The sequence below is a fragment of the Mustela lutreola genome, chromosome 1 (assembly GCF_030435805.1).
Source record: "Mustela lutreola isolate mMusLut2 chromosome 1, mMusLut2.pri, whole genome shotgun sequence".
Taxonomy (NCBI): Eukaryota; Metazoa; Chordata; class Mammalia; order Carnivora; family Mustelidae; genus Mustela; species Mustela lutreola.
The window spans coordinates 125,367,065-125,393,347 of record NC_081290.1 but is presented as its reverse complement, the minus strand read 5'-3'; the positions used below and the strand labels follow the sequence as shown (position 1 = coordinate 125,393,347).

The following is a 26,283-nucleotide window of genomic DNA, read 5'->3' as shown; positions in this document are numbered from 1 at the left end:
CAATCGGGCACCCATTATAGAATGATGTTGATGCCAAGCTCAAAGATTTAGCCAAACTTCGACATCCTTGACATCACTAGTAAATTTCCTACATTCAGTCCAATACCACCCAAAACATTGTCACAACCTACTTTGCGATTCTAAGTAAATTGGTTCAACTCATGTCCTGTCAACTCATGTACAAAAGTGGTGACAGCATCCAGTACCTTCCCTGCTGATGATTCTCATTGACTCTTCGTGTTCTGAACTTTCTAGAATTCAATCTAGCAATAGTTAGAAATAGTCATCCTGCATGCCTCACTGCCAAGTCAAATATAAGATGACAATCTAAACTCTGTTTCCTCAAAGGATGGCTCTTTCAGCCCTTGTTTTTACTTTTGATGAGAGGACCCAGATTTTCTCATACAGCGCCCACCGCGCATCTGAGTTTTGCTTCATTTGGTTTCAGTTATTCACTGTTAATCACAGTCTGGAAGCAGATGATCCTCCTCCTGACATATGCTCGCTCAGAAGGTTATTAGTAGACTAACACTACGTCACGATGTCTGTGTCTTCTACCTCACTGCATCTCCTCAGGTAGGCTTTTTATTCTCGCACATCATCATAAGAGGAGGAAGAAGAAGGGTGGATACAATATTGTACAGTACAATATTTTGAGAGAAAACACATTCACATAAGTTTTGTTACAGTTTATTGTTGTAATTGTTTTATCATTAGTAATTGTTAATCTCATACTGCACTTAATTTTATAAATTAAACTTTATCATAGTTATGTATGTATAGGAAAAAAATGTAATATAGAGAGGGTTTGGCAGTATCTGTGGTTTCAGGCATCCACTGGGCGTCTTGAAACTATCTCCAGGAGATAAGGGGGACTACTGTATGTCTTTTATGACTGTACCATTTGTTTTTCAAATAACAATTTCTGGGTTTTGTCTTTCAAAAGAAAAAATAACAATTATAATTTAACCAGATGTTTGGGATGTCTGGTTGGCTCTTGATCTCAGCTCAGGTCTTGATCTCAAGGTTGTGAGTTGGAGTCTACTTCAAAAAAAAAATAATAATAATAGTAATTATAATTATTATTTATCCAGTATTTTACTTTATAGATTAAATAGAAGAACTCTTCAAGATTTTTCTCTACTTATTTAATCTTTCAATGTAGAATAGCTATCAATTTTTTTCTTTTCTCAGGATGCCAAACTCAGGAAGAATAAATAAGAAAGAGTAATTATTGATATTTAAAAGAAAAGTGTATTGCCAAGATTATTGACCAAAAACGTGACTTCAAACAACCTCATTTTAACAATATTATCTAGAAATGCATCATTCTTGATTTAAACTAAGTATTCGTATGTGTTCTAAGTTCACAGTGGGCATTAAATAGAACTCCCACTTAATTTTATCTAAAACTTACAATTTTATTATGAAGTTACATTTATTTGAATTAGCTGAGAAACCTTAAATCTTATTGGTTAATATTTCAAGATTATTCCTTTTTTTTTTCTTTTTTTAAATTTTTTTAAAATTTATTTTCAGCATAACAGTATTCATTATTTTTTCACCACACCCAGTGCTCCATGCAATCTGTGCCCTCTATAATACCCACCACCTGGTACCCCAACCTCCCCCCCCCCGCCACTTCAAATCCCTCAGATTGTTTTTCTCATGATTCACCTTCCCTTCCAATTTCCCCCAACTCCCTTCTCCTCTCTAACTCCCCATATCCTCCATGCTATTTGTTATGCTCCACAAGTAAGGGAAACCATATGATAATTGACTCTCTCTGCTTGACTTATTTCACTCAACCCATGTTGCTACAAAAGTTGGGTATTCATCCTTTCTGATGGAGGCGTAATACTCCATAGTGTATATGGACCACATTTTCCTTATCCATTGGTCCGTTGAAGGGCGTCTTGGTTCTTTCCACAGTTTGGCGACCATGGCCATTGCTGCTATAAACATTGGGGTACAGATGGCCCTTCTTTTCATGACATCTGTATCTTTGGGGTAAATACCCAGTAGTGCAATTGCAGGGTCATAGGAAAGTTCTATTTTTAATCTCTTGAGGAATCTCCACACTGTTCTCCAAAGAGGCTGCACCAACTTGCATTCCCACCAACAGTAGAAGAGTGTTCCCCTTTCTCCACATCCCCTCCAACACGTGTTGTTTCCTGTCTTGATAATTTTGGCCATTCTAACTGGTGTAAGGTGATATCTCATTGTGGTTTTAATTTGAATCTCCCTGAGGGCTAGTGATGATGAACATTTTTTCATGTGTCTGATAGCCATTTGTATGTCTTCATTGGAGAAGTGTCTGTTCATATCTTCTGCCCATTTCTTGATATGATTGCCTGTTTTGTGTGTGTTGAGTTTGGGGAGTTCATTATAGATCCTGGATATCAGCCTTTTGTCTGTACTGTCATTTGCAAATATCTTCTCCCATTCCGTGGGTTGCCTCTTTGTTTTTTTTGACTGTTTCCTTTGCTGTGCAGAAGCTTTTGATTTTGATGAAGTCCCCAAAGTTTATTTTCGCTTTTTAAAAATTGTATTATGTTGGATATAGAGTCATCTTTCTGAGTGAACCTCAAAGTCCTTTTGACCCTAAAATTCCATCCATACCTTTTTGAGAAAGATGTAAGTAATACATTTTGGTATTTTTTCATTAGCCAAATGTCAAATTTATAAAATTGAAAATGTCATAAAATAATGAAATATTAACATAATTTATGTTATATTTAACTAATTTTAAATTACAGATTATATATCCAAAAATTGTACATATCAATAAAATGTTTCCATGCTTTTATAGCCAAATGGATTAGATGAAATGTACATACTTATAATATTTGCCTATTTCTGAAAAAGCCTATATTTGTTTCTCCCAAATAATTAAGAACCCCAGGGGGCCTGGATCAGACCAATGGGTCAAAAGAAAGGGCTAGGCAAATTTGTGGACTGTCCATAGTTCTCATGTAATGAGAATGAAAATGGGATGAATGTTTAAGCATGTCTACTCTGTAGCCAGGCTGCCTGGGTTTAAATCCTGGCTCTTTTATTTATAGCTATGTGACCTTGGGCAAGTGGTTTAACTCCTCTGGTCTGAGTTATCTCCACTTTCAAATGAGAATGCTAATAAAAATGATGGATACTTCATAAGGTTGTTGTAAGGATTAAAAAATTAATATGTATATGTTCCTTTAAGACCTAGTAAGAACTCAAGAAATGAGTTTTCTTTCTGGAACACATTCAATAATCTATTGATTTCCCATAGCATGCAGGAAAATTTGCAAGAGGCAGCAAAGATCCATAGGGTAGTAGAAAATTCTAGAAATGGGGATGGGAGAATTCTAATCTCTAATCCACTTCAACAAATGATGTTGTTCTCCAGGTGAGTCTCAAGTTCTGTATGGGCACCCAGAAATACCACAATAAATGAGATTTAGTCCCCTTCCTAATGAAACACAGAGCCATTAGGTAGGGAACAGACAGACCTGAATAAAACTTCCATAGTTCAGTGTGGCGCACTGAACAGTCACAGGCACTAACGGTGCTGGGACACTTCCAAGGGAGCGATCATTTTTATTTATTTATTTATTTGTTTATTTATTTTTTAAAGATTCTATTTATTCACTTGACCAGAGAGAGATCACAAGAAGGCAGAGAGAGAGGGGGAAGCAGGCTCCCTGCTGAACAGAAAGCCTGACATGGGACTCGATCCCAGGACCCCGGGACCATGACCCGAGCCCAAGGCAGAGGTCTTAACCCACTGAACCATGAAGGCACCCCAGAACGATCGTTTTTAATTGGGGCAAGAACAGTGAGAGAAGGAGAAGCACCTAAGTTGTACCACAAGGAGTCAAGACCCCAATGAGAGTTTGCCAGGTACACAGGTGAACCTGGTTGGTGCCAAGAGGCCAGGCAAAGGCATAGCATGAATAAAGGCAAGATTTTTTAAAAAGCCTTTGGTATAATTTGCTAGTTCTACTAGAATATAAGGTGTACGCTTCTCTCAGAGAGGTTAGAACTTCCACTGGCACTTTGTGGGGTCCAGGTTGCAAAGGCCTCCCATGCCTTGCTGGGACTTCAGGCTTCACTGCAGAGGCAGCAGAGAACCAGTGCAGGCTTACAAGAACAGGAGTGATTTGCTCCAAGGTAATTCTGAAGGCAGGATGCAGAATGGATTGAAGGGAGAAGGGAGAGAAACTGGAGGCAGAGACCAGTTGGATGGCCATGTGGTGGTCCAGGGAAGAGAGCTAGAGTAAGATGTGGGGAGGGGGATGAGATGGAAAGGCATGTTAAAAAGATGAAAGATAATACTGGAGACAAACTGCCAAGACTGGTAACCTGGTTGTATTGGGGGTGGTAGGAGTGGTAAGAGGAGTACAGTGGGCCCAGGCATGACTCTCAAGTTCCTTACTGGAGCAATTGGACCAACAGTAAGAGGAGGAAGGGAAGAATAAGAACGGGCTTATGGAAGAAAGAAAATGAGTTTAGTTTCAGATATGTTTTCCTTCTGCTTATCCTCATCCCATAGGTTACTGGCTTAGACTAAAGCACAGCTGAACAGGTGAGTTGTTTTTAGCAACTTTCCACTTCTTTCCTTTAACTGATAACGGAAGCTTAAGAATGGCGTGGGGTGGGCGCCTGGGTGGCTCAGTGGATTAAGCCGCTGCCTTCGGCTCAGGTCATGATCTCAGGGTCCTGGGATCGAGTCCCGCATCGGGCTCTCTGCTCAGCAGGGAGCCTGCTTCCTCCTCTCTCTCTCTCTCTCTATGCCTGCCTCTCTGCCTACTTGTGATTTCTCTCTGTCAAATAAATAAATAAAATCTTTAAAAAAAAAAAAAAAAAAAAAAAAAAAAAAAAAAAAAAAAAAAAAAAAAAAAAAAAAGAATGGCGTGGGGTGTTAGAGAGGAGAAGGGAGTTGGGGGAAATTGGAAGGGGAGGTGAATCATGAGAGACTATGGACTCTGAGAAACAATCTGAGGGGTTTGAAGTGGCGGGGGGGTGGGAGGTTGGGGTACCAGGTGGGGGGTATTATAGCGGGCACGGATTGCATGGAGCACTGGGTGTGGTGCAAAAAAATGAATACTGTTATGCTGAAAATAAAAAAAATAAAAAAATAAAAAAGAATGGCTTTATGAGCCTCAGATAATTCAAGTGATAGACTGAAAAAGAGCGGAGCTACAGAGAAGCTGCATTTAGGATAATTTATGTACTCTTAGCCTCCTAAAATTTAGATCAAATAAAATCATTTCAATGGTTTCTCATGTTTGAGATACTAAGTATTCGATGTGGTAAGAAATATGAGAGAAGTAAAAGAGTATAAAGTACACTTACTGTTACAAATTTCCTTTCAGGCAAGTTTTACTGAGAATGTTTTTCCCATGTGAGATACCTCAGCATCACTTCCTTGGAGCCTCCTTTCAAGAGCCTCCAACTGAACAGGTCTGAGGTGGCCGGAAGCTTCATTCTAACGAGCACCCCAAGTGATTTTCAGGTAAGTGGCCCTCACACCTTGAGGACCACCTTGTTTGAAGCTGTTCTTCTTTGCAATTCTGCCAAACCCCAGGTCATTGACAAAAGTTAATGGGGCTCAGTGAGGTTGACACTGGAGTCCTGGTAAGATGACTCGTGCATATATACGTGAGAACTTACAAGAAACTCCCACTACACAGATTTGGTAACAACACTTTTATTAAAAATTACATAGCTGGGGCGCCTGGGTGGCTCAGTGGGTTAAGCCACTGCCTTTGGCTCAGGTCATGATCTCAGGGTCCTGGGATCGAGTCCCGCATCGGGCTCTCTGCTCAGCAGGGAGCCTGCTTCCTCCTCTCTCTCTCTCTCTCTCTCTCTCTGCCTGTCTCTCTGCCTACTTGTGATCTCTCTCTGTCAAATAAATAAATAAAATCTTAAAAAAAAATTACGTAGCTACCACTAGTTATCAATGATCATTAAGAAGATCTAAACATAGCAGTGTTTCAAAGTAATAAGCAAATTTTAAGACTAAGTGATATACACTGGGCTGAACTAGTTACTGATTTGACTTCCTTCTTAGGATGACGCTGGCATACTTCAACCCAGTTCCATAGTACATGGATGGCTTCAGTCGGTTCTAGACAACGATAATATATACAAATTTTATTTGCCTCAAATAATGGCTTTCCTTAGTCCACAGAATACCAATTACTCTTTACTTCAAGATGCAATCATATATGAACTGTTTTCTTCAATTTTGAGATGCAAGTTTTCTAAGCAACATTCATAATGAAGATAACTGTTTTGCATCAAGTTCTCCAAAGAGCCTTCCCTCCTAGGTTTTTCCTCATTCTGAAGGGGGAAATTCTGTAGTATTAGTGCATATGTTATATTTCATAGAATGTTGTTGATATGGGCTATGTCAACAACACATGGAAATGACACAACAGGGAGGTCATTCAGGGTTTAGGAGCTCACCTGTGGATTGCTCCTCAGTGAGGTGGTGCTTCCACCACCAAGAGAACTGTTCAACACAAAGTTCAATACATATATTTCTAACAATCCATATCTATAGAATTAAGAAAAGATAAACTATAAAATTTTTTGCCACAAAAGGGCTGCTAAAGGAAGTGGTTTCCTGGGGCACCTGGGTGGCTCAGAGGGTTAGGCCTCTGCTTTCGGCTTGGGTCATGATCTCAGGGTTCTGGGATCGAGCCCCACACACATCAGGCTCTCTGCTCAGCAGGGAGCCTGCTTCCCCCTCTCTCTGCCTGCCTCTCTGCCTACTTGTGATCTTTCTCTGTCAAATAAATAAAATCTTTAAAAAAAAAAAAAGGAAGTGGTTTCCTCCCAAGAAAATCTCATGCCAGCTTTATTATAGACATAGAAAATTAAGAAAGGATTTAGATGTAAATACACATATAAATAGATCTTTTACTCAAGAACGCCCTGAGTGAGAGGTGCCGGGATGGCTCAGTTGGTGTTGCTGACTCCTGATTAATAAGGCTCAGGTCATGATCTCAGGGTTGTGAGATCAAGGCCTGTGTCAGGCTCTGTGTGGAACTTGCTTAATATTCTCTCTGTCCCTCCCTGCTCATGCTCCCTCTCTCTTTAAAAAAAAAAAAAAAAAATGTAGTGAGTGAAACACCAAGGCTGAATTCACCCTCATGCAAGATAACCTTTACTCAAAAAAGAAAAGCATTTGTAAAAGGGAAGAGATGGTATATTTTCTTTCAACCTCTGATATAATTACAAATAGTTGCAAAAATTATGTAAAGAATTCTCATGTATTCTCCACCCATATTTTCCAAATTTTGCTTTATCCTTTCTCTCTCTCTATACACACACACACACACACACACACACACACACACACACACATATATATATATATATATATGTTTTTTCTGAACTATTTGAGAGTAAGTTGTAGATGTGATGTCCCTTTATCCCTAAATTCTTCAACGTCCTTCCTAAAATATCATGGTATTATTATCAAAATCAGAAAATTAACATCACTACAGTGATCTAAACTACAAATTTATTTAGGATTTGCCAATTACCCTAGTAATGTCTGCTATTGTGAAAGAAAATTTCAATTCATTGATTGCAGTGCTTTGTTAGAGTTGGCTCACCTTTAATCTAGGACAATTCTTCAATCTCTTCTTTCACAACATTGACATTTTTGAGGAACGCAGACCCACTCTTTTATAGCATATTGACCCATATGTGTCTGATATTTCTCTTGATTAGGGTATGCATTTTTGGCAGAAATGCCACAAGAATACTGTTGTTTTCCTTTTCATATCAGGAGGGGCGTGATATTGATTTAGTCAATTCTGGTTAATGGGTTACTATCGGGAAAGAGAAAAGCAGTCCCTGACACCTGGCATCTGAAAATGCCACAGGCCAGGCCTTGGGGTTGCTAGGAGAGACACTGGCACCCGGAGCTCGGCCTTGGCGTTCTTGTGTTGAACATAAACTACTTCACAGAACATCAATATTCGTCAAGGCCACTCTGGGACCTTGTGACAAGACCCCTCCCTTATCATGTCTGAATACAGACAAAACAATGAACACTGTCATCATTGCACAAATGGCCAATCCTTCCTTTCTCCTGGCTAAAATATGTATGCCTGTGGCTGCTTTTCCAATTGCAGCTCTCTCTTTAGCCCATCCTTTCCTCCTTCAGCATAAGATTTTCGGAGGTAGCCAGTGATAGGGTTGTCCACAATTCCTGATAGCTTCTGATCCAGAACTGTTCTCTTTACCCCTCTCCAGAGTTACCTAACACCCTCTCACTGGACTGCCTCATGGTTTCCCATGGGGTGCATTCTTCCTTACCACCACCATTCATAATCCCAGCTTGTTCAATACAGGTGTGTTCCCGGTGGTCTCAGCCTGCAAGGCACTAATGCTAGTGATGCTAACTTTGTTCACTTGGGACTGTTTCTATGTCTTGGTGATGTCTAACTTTCTAACACAGTTTTAGCATCCATTGCTTGAATCAGTTCTTACCAAGCTTGTTGCCTGGGATGTTGTGATTGATAATAAGAATTATATTTGGTCTTCCTTCCATTTCTGACACAAAGCTCCTAAAACCTTTGGAATTTCTTAAGTGATGAGAGCAATAAAGGTGTCTTTTGTTATGTTAATGAGGTGACTTTTGTAATGCCTCTAGATCACCTAAGGATGGGGGTTGCCATCAGAGAAACAAACCATATAATTATAAGGTTCCAAGTTTCAGCCCCATTCCCCTGACCTCCAATGAGAGGGGAAGGGCTAGAGGTTAAATCAGTCACCAATGGCCAGTGATTTAATCAACCATGCTTATGTAATGAAGCCCCCATTAAAAACTCCAAGGGACAGGGTTCCAAGAACTTCCAAGTTGGTGAGCACCTTGAGATGCAGGGAGACTGCCACTCCTAGAAGGAGCCCAGAAGTTCCAGTGTCTTCCCATACACCTTGCTCTATGCATCTCTTCTTCGATTAATTGTTGAGTTGTATCCTTTTACAACAGATAGGTAATCTAGTGAATAAATGGGTTTCCTGAGTTCTGTGAGCTGCTCTAGCAAATCAGTCAAACCCAAGGAAGGAATTATGGGAAATTCTCACTTATAACCAATCAATCAGAAGTACAGGTAATTAACTAAGCTTTAGACTAGCATCTGATGTAGGGGTGGAAGGGAATAGTCCCATAGAACTGAGCCCATAACCTGTATCTATCTCTAGGTTTTTGTGTCCTGGTTTGCTATCTCCAGGTAGATGGAGTCAGAATTGAATTGAATTGTAGGATACCCATTTGAACTTGGTGTTCAGAGAATTGTTGGTGTTGAATGAAAACTGTACTCCAATCTTGCCCCATTGAAACTTGGTCTAGGAATCCAAAATACTACCAAATGTTAATTTTCCCATTTTCACCATCCTTTCTACAGTAAGAAATTAGATTTCTATCATAAGGAAAAGCTTTCTATTCTCCCCTACTTATTAATATTATTTTGGGCCTCATCATATTCTTATCCAGTGGATTATAACCCATTAATATGTTATTTATTTTGATGGTCAAATTATTACAAGTTTGTCTTGCAGGAGCTCCTTCAGACTGGCTTGTGTATTCTTTGGATTTTTCTCTCATTCTTTGAACATTTCTCCACTTTTTGCCACCACAAGGTGTTCCAAGCTTATCTTTTCTTTCCTACCCCAATCCTTAATTAACCATTTATCCACACAGCCCTTGTTACTCCTAGTGTAGAATGTATTTAGAAATAAAAATCTGGATACTTGGGAAATTCATTACAACTGCTCCTAGGCCCTCTCGGCTGACAGAAAAAAAAAAGGGTATACACATACGCATGTATATTCATGCCCACATACATTTTAATCTATATTTATTTCCATGTCTGTCTTTACATACCAAAAACCATAAGTTTATCCTGATACCACTAATCTAGCCCCATAGGGGTCCTTGTAAAACTGAAAGGCATTTTAAATACACATCATGGATGAAAGGTTAAAAGCATGTCCTTGACAACGGTGCTTATGGGCAAGCATGTCTAATGCTGTATATTAGCAATCCCTCTTCAAAAAGCTCTGCTTAGAGTATAGCCAAAGTTTCTTCCAGCCACCATCCTTACAGTGACTGGTCTGTCTTCCCAAGTGTCAGCAGTGGTAATGATGCCCTACATATAAGCAACGGGCTTCCACCAATCCTAAGTTGATTTTCCCCACTGTTTCATTGACAGCTGAAGAAGACTTATGCCATGGTAAAACGTGCATTTTAACGTACAAAATCATCCTTCCAGTTTCTTTGCTATAGCATCAGCCCCAGCACTGGCATACTGCCATCAGCCTTAAAATTCAAAACTGTTTGCCCAGGGTGCAAAATTGGTGTAGAAAGCAAGAGGTCTATACACAGCACATATTATGTTAATCGTGAGGGCTGGTATAAAGATGTTATTTTTTTCCCCTAAGATTTTTTGCCTTCAAGCTTTAGTCTTTGAGCATGGACAAAGCTGCATACCACAAAGTATATGCTAAAGTCAGACAATCTCAATAGATAGTTCATGGGAGTATTCACCGGGAAGATTCCCTAATGACCAGGGAAGATTCACAGGGAAGATTCACTAATGACCACAAGCATGTGCACAAACATGCATGGAAGTCATTCAGAGAAGATCTGAATGGGGCGGGTCACAGGGGTATTATGAGTATTGTGGTTGAGGGGTATTTTTTTTTAAAGACTTTTATTTATTTATTTGACAGACAGAGATCACAAGTAGGTAGAGAAGCAGGCAGAGAGAGAGGAGGAAGCAGGCTCCCTGCTCAGTAGAGAGCCTGATTCGAGGCTCCATGCCAGGACCCTGGGATCATGACCCGAGCTGAAGGCAGAGGCTTTAACCCACTAAGCCACCCTTATTGAGGGGTATTTTGACCAAGATATGTATCCGTGAAAGGAGAAACAGAAATGAGGAAGTTAAATGAAAAGGGAAAGGTAGATGGATATGGTTACGACTGCTTGAGTATAGTATAGATACCTGTCCTCTAGTAACAAATTATTTTCCTAATATTTTAAACATTATTTTTATTAATTTCTTGAATAATGATGTGGAAAAATTAATATAATTGCAACTATGCAAGAATATATAAAAGCAATACAATTATTATGGATGCAGAATATCATGATTTATTGTATAGGCACTGATATAATAATTTATATATTCAATATTTGTCCTAGATTTAAGACTGACAGAAGATAGCTTCACTGTCCATGTTTTAAAACAATTTTTCATTTTTTTCCTTATATTAATTTTATAGCATATCTTATGTTAATCATGAGACTGGTATCAGGGAGGATTATTATTTCCTCTTAGATTTTTTACTCTGAGCAAGTCAAACAACTAGACTTTGATTTTGTTTTTTCACTGGGCGATTACAGCTACCAATTTTACACAGTATTAAATATATTCATGGGGCATCTGGGTGGCTTCTTGGTTAAGTGTCTGGCTTCAGCTCAGATCATGATCTCAGGGTCCTGGGATCCAGCCAGGTAGGGCTCCACACTCAGCTGGGCGTCTGCTTGTCTCTCTCCCTCTGCCTCTACCCCTCTCCCATGCTCTTGCAGGCTTGTGTACACACACACTCTCTTTCTCTCAAGTAAATGTATAAAATATTTTTAAAATACATTCATTATTACTCAAATGAATAAAATCCATGTTTAAGAGAAATTTCTAAACGTGTTACTTTAAGCAAAGATTAATTTTAAATAAGAGAACCTGTCCTAGGCTACTATTTCCTTTGTAAGTTAGTGAATGAATATAAATTTGACCCATTTTTTCCTTCTACATATAATCTTAGTTAAAAGATTGAAAATTATATAAGAACTGTTATTAATCATACTCTTATAATTAATGCAATTATATTAAAAAAGAAAAGCCTGCTCATGTATTTCAGGGGATACAGAATTCTCCCAGACTCCTTTTATCTATTTCCTGATTTACTAGACAGATATTTCTGCCTTGCAGAATGTAGACCAGTCTTCTATAACAATCCAGGGTCATGTGTGACAAGAGAATAATGTTCTCAAAAGAAGGATGAAATGTTGGCCAAGACTGATTCCTATTTTTTAAAGTTGAATCGCTTTAAATGTATTAGTACAAGATGAAGGTGAAGTCTCGAGCCCACATGTACCACACATCCCATTATATCTTGGAAGCAATAATGTCCAACTCTGAGAAAAGAAATAATGCAAAAGAGGGATACATTGTTGCAGGCAGGGAGATCCTGAATAGGGTCAACAATTACAAAAATAACTAAACTTCAGATAATAAAGAATCAAAACATTAATTTTAATATTTAAAAACAATAAAAACATTTTACCAGATACTTAAAAAAATATGTTTCAATATCCTGTTCAAACCAGCATCAAACTAAGCTCATGATATTCACAGTATTAAAATTTGGATCACTGGAAACATGTCAATGCTAGATCAAGGTAAAGCCTCAAACCCACATGTACCATACATCCTGTTACACCTTGGAAACAAAAATGTCTAACTCTGCTAAAAGAAATAACGTAAGGGAGAGTGTCACCTCCTTGCAGAGATGAAGACTGTGATGGGCATGGCTTTGGGAGGGGTAGGGTAATGTAGTCTTGTCATCAAAAGCACAGACCTGGGAGCTACACTGCCTGGTTGAATCCTGGCTAGACTACCATGACCTTAGGTAAATTATTTCTTCATTGTGTGCTGCACCATCTTCCCAGTATCATTAGGTTATGAGGAGGAACAAGTGAATTAATAAGTGCTGAAAGAACCTCAGTGGGTCAATTAGACTTTTAAAAATAATGCTATTGAATCAACTGATATGGCTCAAAATATGCTAATGAGGTCCGTCTACATGCAGGACATGGTGCTTGGGCTTAGATGCTACCTCCTACAAGGATCTTTAATGTGGCTGATGTGAAATTACCTGGAAGGCTTTATAAAACCAACTCAATGACCCTTGTAGATACCAGCTCTTGTATGTCCTATGTTCACTTTCACTTATTTAATCAATAGTAAGTTGGGAACATATATTATAGCAAGTGTTGGAAATATGAAGAGGTGTGAGACCTCATCTCTGCCTTGGAGGGCCTTCCATGGTAGTTGAAGACAGGCCATATGCAACCAATGATTACCAAAAGGTGGTATGTAACAAGCAATGGCATAGATGGAAACTATGTATGTATGGGTACCGATACACAAATGAGCAGTTATTAGCAAGGTCGTTCTTTTCTCAGTTAAGCATGATTGACTGAACCATTTCCCCTTGAATTGCTGTTTCAATTTTGTACCACTACTCGAGGCTTGATGTTTAGAACTGGTCCACTCCAGTTCTAAAAATTCTATTTCTCTGTGATTTTGTTTTGTTGTCATACTATTGTTTTGTTTAATATTCCGAAAGAGCTTCAAAGCAACTCAAGTGTTAGATCCATACGTTAAATATTTTGTATCACAAGCTCACTTTTCACAGTATATTGGATGTTGGTGCCCCCCCACACCCCTACATCTACATTAATAAACACAATACATAGAAGCTACATACCAAAAAAGTTAACCCACATACCAAAGTCTATATTAGACAAGTCTCTTTTCAATGTAAACACTATGTAGATTATTAAGTTAGCTTTGCATATCTTCAACTGGAGGATGATGCGGATCACTGGTAGGAGAAATGAAAGAGAGCAATTAACAGTGATGAATGATTTACAGCATTGATTTTATAAAAAGCTGAAGAGTTTTGTATTTAGCCACAAGAAAATAACCTAAGGACTGAATGCCACTCTACAGGGATTGTCTAAAGTTCATTTCCAAAGATAGAAGAATACAGGGAGTTGGTGTGAAGTATCATTTAAGTTAGAGATTAGGATTCTTTAGAGATTAGAAAAATGAAAAGAACCGCAAAGCAGTGCTCCTGCAACAGTGACCTGTGCACGGGGCAGCGTCCGCCTAATTAGTCAGAATTGCCAATGTCCAATTTCCATTGCAGAAAGGGGTGCGCTTGGCAATGTGTTTTAACAAGCCCTTCAGGTGACTGATGCAAGCTCAAAATTTCTTAAGCACTGCTCTAAAAGAGCTTTGCTGGGAAGAACGTACTTGAAATACTTATCAGAGAGAGTGGGCTTTTATTTCTCACAAAACTGCAAATCTGAATAGCAATCTAACTGACTGAGAGATTATCTCTGGACCTAAACTGGCACGGTGCACCATTCATTGCAAATGTTCCTTGCAAGCCCATTAGATTTCTGCCCCCAAAGAGATGGGAACAAGTGCGTGGCTCAGGCTTCGATATCCTGAGCACTCACTCTCATACCTTGAGAGCTCAGGGCCCCGGAAAGATGGCCAGCTAAGGATTTTAGGAAAGGTAAACATGCTGGAAAAGGGGGATAGAAGAAGGGAAAAAATGGCAGAAGATGGAGTGGTGACCCAAAAAGGGGACTAGGGCAGAAAAAGAAAAAGAGTAAAAAGGAAGCATGGAGATGAAAATATAAGAAGAAAGAGAGGAGATTCATTTAAAGTCAGAGCTGAGTTCAGTGAGAAGCAAGAGAAGAAAGGAATTTAAAGGAATATTCAAGAGAGTCGCTCTAAGGGTTACAGGAATCAGTACATGAAAAGTGCAGCAGTGCTTGGCAAATAGTGAGCACTATAATAAAGGCTGGTTATGACTAGGACTGCAACAAAGAAAAACAAAGTGTAAGAGCAAGAGATAAGAAAAACATTAGCCAACCATGTTCCAGAAGTAATAATAGGAGCAGCCCTTTCTGAGTAAGGTAATGAATCAGATGACCTCTAAGTCTTTCTCAGTTAATGGTTATTATGTGGCTGGTATGTTATATGGCCTTTGTGTGCATGTGCACATGCACACACACACACCACCCACAGTTAACTGGAAAAATACCTGTGATATTTATTCTCATTATTTTTCCAAATTGAACAGGTATTTTACTGGCATATCTAGGCCATTTGTTTCAAAAAGACATCTTAACTGACATGAAGAATAATTAAAAATATATTAATAGAGTAATGTTTCCACTAATAAAGTCTTTTAAATTTCTGTTTTAAAATGTAACATACCTTAAATTTGACAAAAGCTCATAAAAATAGAAAAATTCTCTGTTTTAGCTGACCTAAACACATATTAGTTAACATCTCTAAACACAATGGGGTGCCTTCTTAATTACTTCCTTTAATATGCTGAGCTTAGTTTCAGAATTCATTAGAGATCAGACTTCCAGAAGAATTTCCTGTTTGTTTTGGCTAAATTACTATCGGTGAATTTTAGAGAAAAAGAATTGTATCAATTGATCATAGATAGTCTTTGGAAAGTATGAAATGAAAATACAAAAAAGGAAATGTATCTGCACAGAACCTAGCTATAGAAACAACAGATGATCAGAGCACATCTCAGAATACACTAGTGAAATCCAACTCTCTCATTGGCTAGTATTAGTAAAGACTGGCAGCATATGGGTTTGTTCAAAGCAACTAGAAACATATTTACTCCTTCCTTCTTAGGTTACCAGATGACTCCAAAGAAAGGATATAATTTTTCTTCAATTTTACTTGCCCAGAAAATAAAGATCTTAAATTGAATGTATTCTAACTTTTAGGATTTCCTGGTGATTGAGCACACCCAGGAAATGAGGTTATACAAAGAAAACCCTAACCCTTTATGAACCAATCTAAGCATGAAGTCACTCAAAAACATTCAGAGAGATGCTTTGTGTGATGTTCCCTGTACTGATAGGAAACATGAGTTTATTAGGAAGAATGACAAAACAGGTTCTTTGTTCTCAGGAAAATTGCAGCACTCTTTGTGTGTGTGTGTGTGTGTGTGTGTGTGTGTGTGTGTGTGTTGAGGGAGCTGGTGAGTGACTGTATTACTGACCATGTGGTGGCCATATGCTTCTCTGGTTCACGGAATCAGAAATCGCTTTTCGACGTCTACACGTTTCCTAGAATTTGGTTCTTCAAGTATAGATTCCATTATCCAATACTGATAATGGCCATACTATTTTAAAATCATTGTATTCTGGAGTGATGTTTAAAGTTGGCAACCCATGCTACTGGTGTTAGTTAGTCCAACTGATTAGGGCAATTTTTAAATGAGTACTAAATTGGAATTACACAAGATAATTAGTATTTTAGTCCCTAGTACAAATGGCTCTTATCTCAGGCATCCTACAAATAACAAAGGGGGTAGGATGAGAGGGTGAAGATGAACTGGGAGATCTAACAACATCCTTCCAGATCAATTAATATAACGCATCTGCTTAAATATTCGAAGTGTGGGTGGGTTTAGGTGGTGCAGGCTTCAAAATAACTACCTCCTATAGAAAGACAGATGTGAGCATAAATCTGTAACTGTGTCTGACTTACACCACAAGATTAAATTTGATTTAATGTTGCATTGTTAAGGAACTATTACATTCTTAGGAAATGTACTTTATTACTTTATTTAAACACTGAATATTCACTGAAATAAACTGAAAAGTGAGAATATATAAGGCTTGCCTTTTCTGACTAAACACTTCCATTATGATGCAAATTAATTTCTTTGGTGGCAAAAGTTTTGCTTTGTTTTTCTCAAGGAATAAAACTAAAAAAAATTTAGAAACCTGAAAAATGTAAATTTTCCTAAAATACGTTTATTTAATTACTATGAATAACTATTCATAAATGACATTCACAATGTGTGCGAAAAGACAGCTGACTGAATCTTTCCACCTAACATAAAACTTAAAAAGTATACTTTTAGAAACTAAGACTTTTTTTTTAAAGATTTAATTTATTTATTTGACAGACAGAGATCACAAGTAGGCAGAGAGGCAGGCAGAGGGAGAGGAAGGGAAGTAGGCTCCCTGCTGAGCAGAGAGCCCGATGCGATGCGATGTGAGGCTTGATCCCAGGACACTGGGACCATGATCCGAACCAAAAGCAGAGGCTTAACCCACTGAGCCACCCAGGCACCCCTAGAAACTAAGACATCTTAACATAATCTCTTTAATTCTCATAGATTAAATAAAAATTTCTAACTTTTCCTCCAGTAGCTTTTACTTTCCATTCTCAAAAATTTATTCTAATACCAATAAAAAACAGATTCCAAATTATGCACTTTAATAATTCAAAGTATTTTTAAATACCCCAAAACAACTCTCAAAAAGAAGTGGTTTTAATGATTTCCTTTGCTAAAGATATTTTCTTATTGTAAAAGATATTCTGAAAAAAAAAGTATTCTGGGGGCGCCTGGGTGGCTCAGTGGTTTAGGCCTCTGCCTTCGGCTCAGGTCATGATCTCAGGGTCCTGGGATCGAGCCCCACATTGGGCTCCTGCTCAGCGGGTAGCCTGTTTCCCTCTCTCTCTGCCTGCCTCTCTGCCTACTTGTGATCTCTCTCTGTCTATCAAATAAATAAATAAAAATCTTAAAAAAAAAAGTATTCTGTTTATTACTAAATACTAGCTTACAAATTGATACTGAAAATCTGTGAAAAAGTGATAAAGGGTCACAAATATTTATTGAGCATTTGCTATGTGCTCAGTGCCCAGAATAAAAGAATGTAAGGACATTAATAGAGGGAGAACAAAACATACTCCTTGTCCTTCAAGGAGCTGACGGTGCCAGAAAGTGTCTTCAACAACATTAATACAAGGTAAATAGACACATGCCAAAGCAAAGCAGAAGGGGATTAAAGAATAAAAGTGATGTTTCTGCTTGGGAGAATTAGGGGCAGTTCATAAGGGAAGAATCCCTTGAGCTAAGATTTATAAAGGTAATAGGAGTATCTGGCTGTGAAAAGATGGCCAGGAAGAAGAGCCAAGTTGGTAGAAAGAAATACTGAGATCCAAGACATGGAGCTGGGAAAGCAGAGGTTATATATTGGGAATGGTAAAGTCTAAGCTCTTTAGTGTGGCAAGGAGGCCCTCCATTCCTGACTGAATTTCCCATCCTCAGATTCATCTGTTCCTATTTCCTACTTGCAAATTCTCTCTGATCCCTGAGCTTGGAATGCCTTTTCTCTCATTCTCTCCATTACACTGTAGGTAGTCTATTAAGTACGCAATACAATTTTGTCTAAAGAAACAATGTACTTACCTTAATTAAAAAATAATTTATTGTTAAAAAATGCTAACCATCATCTGAGCTTTCAGTAAGTCATAATCTTTTTGCTGGTGAAGGGTCTTACCTTGGTGTTGATGGTTGCTGAGTAATCACGACAGTGGTTGCTGAAGGTCAGGGTGGTTGTGGCACTTTCTTAAAATAAGATAGCAATGAAGACAGACCACATGGATTGACTCTTCCTTCCACGAACCATTTCTCTGTAGACTGCGATGCTGTTTGATAGCATTTTAGCCACAGTAGAACTTCTTTCAAAATTGGAGTTAGTCCTCTCAAACCCTACCCCTGCTATAGCAACTACATTTATGTAATATTCTAAATCCTTTATTGTCATTTCAACAATCTTCACAGCATCTTCATCAGGAGAAGACTCCATCTCAAAAAACCATTTTCTTTGCTCTTCTATGAGACGCAACTCACCTGTGAAAGTTTGATCATGAGCTTGCAACAATTCAGTACCATCTTCAGGCTCCACATCTAATTCTAGTTCTCTTGCTATTCCCACCTCATCTGCAGTTCTTTCCTCCACTGAAGTCTTGAATTCCTCAAAGTCATCCAGGAGAAGTGTAATCAACTTGTTCCAAAGTCCTCATAACGTTGATATTTTTGACCTCTTCCCATGAATCAAAATGTGCTTACTGGCATCTAAAATGATGTTTACTTTGCCCAGATCCATCAGAGGAGTCACTATCTATGACGGGTATAGCCTTAAGAATTGTATTTCTTCGGGGCACCTGGCTGGCTCAGTGGGCACCTTTGGCTCAGGGAGCCTGCTTCCCCCTCCTCTCTGCCTGCCTCTCTGCCTACTTGTGATCTCTCTGTCTGTCAAATAAAAAAATAAAATATTTTTTAAAAAAGTATTTCTTAAATGTTAAGACTTGAACGTCTAATACTCCTTGCTCCATGAACTACATAATGAAATTTATGTTAGCAGGCATGAAAACATTAATCTCATTGTTCATCAGATCTCCTAGGTGACCAGATGCATTGTCAATGAGCAATTAAAGGACTTTTTTCTGAATAGTAGGTTTCAATGGCCGGCTTAAAATATTCAGTAAACCATGCTGTAAACAGATGGGCTGTCACCCAGGCTTTGTTGTTCCATTATAGATCCCAGGCAGAGTAAATTTAGCATAATTCTTAAGGGTTCCAGGTGTTTCAGAATAGCAAATGAGCATTGGCTTCAACTTAACGTCACTAGTTGCATTAGCCCCTAACAAGAGAGTCAGCCTGTCCTTTGAAGCTTGGAGGCCAGGCACTGACTTCCTCTTTCTAGCTACAAAAGTCTTAGACGGCATCTTCTAATAGAAAGCTGTTTCATTTACACTGAAAATCTATTGTTTAGTGAGGCCACCTTCATGAACGATCTTAACTGGATCTTCTGCAGAACTTGCTGCAGCTTCTCCATCGGCACGTGCCGCTTCATCTTGGACTTCACGTCATGGAGCTGGCTTCTTTCTTTTTACCTCATGAACCAACCTCTGCTAGCTTCCAACATTTCTTCTGCAGCTTTCTCACATTTCTTAGCCTTTATAGAATTGAAGAAAGTTAGGACCTTGCTCTGGATTAGGATTAGGCTTTGGCTTCAAGGGAATGTTGTAGCTGGTTTGATCTTGTACCCAGACAACTCAAACTTTCTCCATATCAGCAATAAGACTCTTTCCCTTTCTTATCATTCATGCATTCACTGGGGTAGCACTTTTAATTTCCTTGAAGAACTTCTCCTTTGCCTTCACAACTTGGCCAACTGTTTGGCACAGGAGACCTAACTTTCAGCTTATCTTGGTTTTCAACATGCCTTCTGCACTAAGCTGAACCATTTCTAGCTTTTGATTTAAAGTGAGAGATAGGCAACTCTTCTTTTCATGATGAACACTTAGAGGCCATTGTAGGGTTATTAACTGGCCTACTTTCAACACTGCTGTGTCTCAGGGACGTGGCGGCCAAGGAGAGGAAGAAAGACAGGGTAATGGCAGTCAGAACACGCACAACATTTATTAAGTTTGTTGTCTTATATGGGCACAGTTTGTGATTCCCCAAAAGCATTACAACAGTCAATGTCAAATGTCAATGTCAAATACCACTGATCACAGATCTTTCTAACAAGTATAACATTAATGAAAAAGTTGCAAGAATTACCAAAATGTGACAGAGAAACACGGTGAGCAAATGCCCTTGGAAAATGGCACCAACAGACTTGCCACAAATGTTCAATTTGCAAAAAACGCAATATCTGCAAAGTGTAATAAAGTATAGCACAGTAAAATAAGGTATGCCTGTAAAAGGGAATATTTAAAATATTTGAGGGAGACTTACCAGACTTGGCAACTCTTTGAATTTAGTGACTGTGGAAGGGTCAGGGAATATTGAGTTTTGCAACCTGGATAAGTAAGGAAATGCTAGTATCATTGACATTGATAAGAAAGAAACTAGAAGGTACTGGCTTGGAAGAAGAGAAGGCACTCAAAAGGTATTTGTGTAGTTCTTTGTGCTAAGCACTGGCCCAGGCACTGGACTATAGATATGAAAGACACAATCTAATTTTCTAAGGAACCTCAAGTCTTCGCTCACTCATCAATTTTCTTACTATCCAATTAACACTTTTGAAGCACTAGATATTAGGGCCAAATTAAATAAGAAACCATCCTTGTCTTCAAGGAGTTCCTAGGTTGGTAGGGAAGACAGTCACCTATAAAAATGATCACCAAACTTAAAGTGCTCTAAAAGAAATCCACCAGAATGTTTTAGATTTTATCATTTTAAATTTAGAGAGTGGCAGTGGACCAGTCATATGGAATTATTTGTTGGGTAACTAATAGTCTGGCCTGAAGTTGAAGAGTGGTGTTATAACTAGGAATGTTGGTAGATTTGAGGATTATTCACTTGGTTGAGAAGAAGGCCAATGACACTGAGTGGAGGATGGCTAACACCTGCAAACAGTGTATGGCAAAGGGAGGAGGAAAAGGAGCCCCAAAGACAGAATAGCCAGAGTCCTGGACCTGTACAAACAGGGGAAATGCAGAAACACTATAAAGGAGCACAGGAAAATGAAGAACCTCATCTCCTGTAGCTGACCCTACCAAGTGGCAGACTGAAGACAAGTGGGAAGGGAACGCCTGGGTGGCTCAGTCAGTTAAGCTGATGCCTTCGGCTCAGGTCATGATCCCAGGATCCTGAGATCGAGCTCTGCATCGGGTTCCTTGCTTGGCAGGGAGCCTGCTTCTCTCTCAGCCTCTGCCTGCCATTCTGCCTGCCGTGTGCTCTCTCTCTCTCTCTGACAAATAAGTAAGTAAATACATAAATGGAATCTTAAAAAAAAAAAAAAAAAAAGCAGGATGTATGACAATCTTTGTCTTTAAAAAAAAAAAAAAGAAAAGTGGGGAGGAATGATCTTTAATAAATAATTTATCAAGGATCTAATTTTGCAAAGAAATCCAAGGAATTTGAAGGGTGAGCGGTCTGGCAACTAGACATTGAAGTAACCTTCAGGAGAGCAGAATTAAGGGAGTGGAAATTACTTTATGAGGGTTGTAAGAGCCAATAGATGATAAAGAAGTAGAACCAGTCAGTGAGTGCTTAAAATGGTTTATAGACACCGGGCCCTTCATGGAAGAAATGAAGTGGGATGTTAATTTGAAGGGGTAAGTAGTAGGTTTAACAGTTCTGTTTTTGCTTTTATTTGATACTTGGGACAGAAAAACTCAAGTACTTTTCTAAGTGAGGAAAGGACTAGAAAGGCATTAAAGATGCAAGAGACAGAGTTGGGGATGGGAAAGGACCAAAGGCTTGGGTGGAGCTGTTGTGAACCTTGGAGAAGAGATGAAAAATTCCTTTATCAGAGCGGGCAGGAAGGAGAACAGGGTGGGCATGAACAAGCTTTTGTCACGTGAAGAGTCTGAGGAAACAAGAACATGAATTGAGGGTGGTAACTGAGTGGTTTTGAGAAGAACAGAGATAGTTTGGGACAGTCACTAGTGGAAATACAACTGGGAGTCAACTAGAGATCACTACAAGTATTGTCAGTCCTGAGGGTGCTGTGGGAATTTTGTGCAGGGTAGTTCTTGGTTGTGCAGGGTTGTGATCATGTGCACTGCAGGAAGCTTGGCATCACGGGCTTCCATCCATTCAATGCCAGAATTGCTGCCCTGTCATTGTGATAACCAGAGAAACAGCCCAATTCATTTCCAGATCTCCTGGGTTGAGAATCACTTAGCCCAACACCGCAGCGGGATCAAATCACACTAGTGTATAGCTTTCCCCAGTAACACTTAGGAACCTGAGATCAGAGGTCAGTAGTTTTAAAAGCTTTGACAAAGAGACAGTAAAAGAAAGGTTTCTAGATGATTTTCCTCCATTGGTGGAGAATGTTTCTATCATCCCCAACCCAATCTTGGTAAATCTGGTTCCAGTAAGAGCAATTGCTAAAGACACATAGCATTTGAAAGCCAAGTACAGTTGCACAGAGATTAATTATTGCCAATTCAGGGACATTTTTATAGGCAATGTATGTCTAAACCCTGATCCAAAGCCTGGTTTTATAAGCCTGGCCCTTGGCCCAGAATGTAGGGGTGGGGAGGGACTGGAGTAAAAGTCTCATGTAGGAGGCTAGGCTAAAAGGAAATTCGAGGATTTAGCTTCGTGAGGGAGCTGCTGCTGACGTCTCTGGGCAGAGCACTGCTGTTCCACGCAAACATGGCTCAGGTTGTGGGAGTTTGAAGATATAGCTGCTGATTTTCCCCAGTAGTCTTAGCAATACCAACACAGTAGCAAAGCTATCTGCCCAGAGAAAAGACAAGTTAAATGTAGCTAATCAAAATAATTGACAGGAACTGATCCATATAGTACTATTTCAGAGCCAGAATTCAGCTTATTTGGCTGTCTTATGTTTCTTAAGAAATTTTCAGTATGCCTTGCTAACTTCTGTGTCATGATCTTCCCTGGGGAAGGCTAAGCCAATGGGTTTCAACCTCTTCATAGTTGGCCTTACTGTGACCCCATTCTACTGGGTCATGGCCTTCAATTAAGCCTTGCCAGGGTAATTCTTCAGGTTGCAATGCCAGCCCATTTCACACACTCCCACTCATAACACTGATGGTGATCTGTCTGGTTTTGGTCCCTGCCTGCCTTCTCAAAACTCTTGCATAAGCCTTATAACTGCAATGCCCTCCCTTCTAAACTTGTTTATCAAAGTGTAGTGGCAATGATAAGCTCTAATAACTATTGATCTGACATATCCAAATATCTAAAATAGGTCAAAGGTGAAGGTACCTGGGAGGTTCCCTCGGTTAGGTGCCCAACTTTTGGTCTCAGCTCAGGTCTTGATCTCAGGGTTTTGGGCTCAAACCCCATGTTGGGCTCCATGCTGAGCGAGGAGACTACTTAATGCAGAGCCTCACTATTGCTTTTAGTAAGGCCTAAAACACCAATAAACCAAAACAAGAAATGTGTTTAAGGAGGAACATATTCCAAAATCAAATATGACAGAAAAGATAATTTTTTAAAGATTTTATTTATTTATTTGACAGAGAGAGATCACCAGTAGGCAGAGAGGCAGGCAGAGAGAGAGGAAGGGAAGCAGGCTCCCTGCTGAGCAGAGAGCCCCATGCAGGACTCGATCCCAGGACCCTGAGATCATGACCTGAGCCGAAGGCAGCAGCTTAACCCACTGAGCCACCCAGGCACCCCAGAAAAGACAATTTATATAGTAGTAGGAATATCTAGTATACCAACTTTAGCTTTGATTGTTCTGATTGTTGATTTGGGGTGGTAAATAAATTCATCTAATTATATATTATAATCCTCTGATCTTAGACTGTTAAGATATATGAATTTCTAAATGTTTGCTATCAGAAAATGAATGGAACATAACAATGAAATGGTAAACTAATCTGATTAAAAGAAAAAAAATGTTTTCATTAAAAATGTTAATCATTACATAGGAAACAGAACATAATCATGCCAAACAATACAGATATAATTTAGGGTTTTAAAATGTATATACCATCCCATATTTTTGAATATATTTCTTTTACTCTTTAAAAACTCTTTAGTTTTAAGAAAATTAGACTATTCACATTTTATTTAGAGTTAGCAGTCAAAAGAAACTTGCATTTCATTAGTAAACTTTCTGTGGTATGTGATTCAATTAAGATTTTTGACACTGACCGGGCACCTGGGTGGTTCAGTTGGTTAAGCTTCTGACTCTTGACCTCGGTTCAGGTCCTGATCTCAGGGTCACGGGATCAAGCCTGGCTCTGGCTCCACTCAGAGCAAAGTCTGCCTCTCCCCATCCCTCTCCCTCTGCTCCAACCCCCTGACCTCTCTCTCTTTTGCTCCCTCTCTCTCTCAAATAAATAAATAACATCCTTAAAAAGAAAAAAAAAATTGACACTGAGGCAATATCTAAAAGCCTATTACTTCTAAATCAAATCTTTCCCTAGCTCATGTCACACACCTCTTTCCCATCCCTACATTTAGTGTTTGGATCACCCAATTTAACCTATGTCAAAGTGTCTCCTATTGACCTCTAGATGCTCCAAATCCTGCCAGTTTAACAAGCATACAAAGAGTGCCGATTTAGTAAGACTATTACTTCCTTTTGAAGGATGACAATCATGTACTTTTTTTTTTTTTTTTGGTACTCCTATAATGTGGGCAAAAGTCCCAGAATCAAAATAAAAGCTATTGATCTGCTAATTCAAAATTAACATCCTTAACTACTTACAAGCCCCAGATATAAACATGGCAACCTAATCAATTAAATTGAACCATACCTTATTACTGAATTCCCTTCTGATTGTTCTTCACACAAAACATGCTGGAAGTAATCTTGACTGCTTGAGCAGTTAGATATATTTTTAAATATGGGTAGTAGAAAGGTGCTATGTTATGATGTCTATCTGTATACAAAATGTCACCCTAATAAGCATATATGCTCAAGACCGATCAAGATAACTAGTTAATTTGAAGTATCTTAATCTGATTCTGTAAGGATATTGTGTAGTAGTTGGCGGTGGGAGTGGTAGAGATTGTGAGGGATTCACCAGGCAAACTGTTGCCATTGAAGTGAGTCACCTAGTGGTGAAGGTCATTCTCACTGCTTTGGCCATGTCCAGAGTTTCTCTAATTTAGTTTTTCATATTTAGATATGTCTAATTTAGGCCATAACTAATATTCCATGGGACATATCTATACTAAAAATTATTCACTGTTTTGGGGCACCCTGGGTGGCTCAGTTGGTTAAGTGTCTGCTTTCAGCTCAGGTCATGATATCCAGGTCCTGGAATCGAGCCCCATATCCAGCTCCCAGCTCAGTGGGGGAGTCTGCTTCTTCCTCTGCCTCTCCCCCTACTTGTCTGTCTCTCTACCTCTCAAATGAATAAATAAAATCTTAAAGAAATCCTTCACTGCTTATGTGAAATTCAAATTTAACAAGGCATTCCATATTTTATCTGGCAACTCTGCCCTGATTATCTCAAGGTATATTATGAAATTCTAAGAAAATATATTTCGTTCCTTAATATTGGAAACTAGGCATACACCATATAACTGCAACTTGCAAGGAGAGGACAGAAGATTGATGTAAAATCAAAGCAAGGATATTAGGATACTACCTCTAAAAGAGTATACATTTTAGAGGTCAAGGACCTTGGCTAACATGCTCAGGGTTCTATTCCTGTCCACAGCTGATGTTCTAGGGAATAGAAGGTGCTAAATATTTTTTGAATAAAAATTGGCAGATATAAATGTCTCCATTCATTTTAAGAATGTAAACTCTTCTTTCTTATCATCAGGAATAAACAGCTGGTTAATCCATTCCTTTTAGTCACCACAGTTCAAAGAGCTCAAATAAATACAACAGGTAACAGTGAAGGTGAAGTATACAAACTGGCTATGGCTATAATCCAGACAGCCCGCCAAGTACAGACAGAGTGTCAATGGGGTCACTGTAAGATTTCAGATACAGGCATCTTTAACAGGAATGTGCACACTTGCACTACAAACTCACTTGACAATAGAGATTTATATATAATATATTATATACCATATTATATATAATAGAAATAGAAATATATAATATATATTATTACTAATATATATGTTTATATATATTAGTATATATTATGTTATATTTATATATATTTTTAGTTA

The 26,283-nt window shown here is 38.8% G+C and overlaps 1 protein-coding gene across 4 annotated transcripts in view; it reads right to left on the bottom strand.

Moving 5' to 3' along the window:
- Nucleotides 1-26,283, bottom strand: part of LRAT (lecithin retinol acyltransferase) — a 134,697-nt gene that overhangs the window by 15,625 nt on the left and 92,789 nt on the right. Inside the window, exons 1-2 of one of the 4 annotated variants that reach the window (XM_059173624.1) lie at nucleotides 18,200-18,854; nucleotides 13,582-13,677 (exon numbers count right to left, since the gene is read on the bottom strand). The exons of the other annotated variants lie outside the window; for them this stretch is intronic. The gene's annotated coding sequence lies outside the window, so the exon portion shown is untranslated. Of the gene's footprint in view, nucleotides 1-13,581; nucleotides 13,678-18,199; nucleotides 18,855-26,283 lie in introns of those variants that run through there. 4 annotated transcript variants of the gene reach the window in all.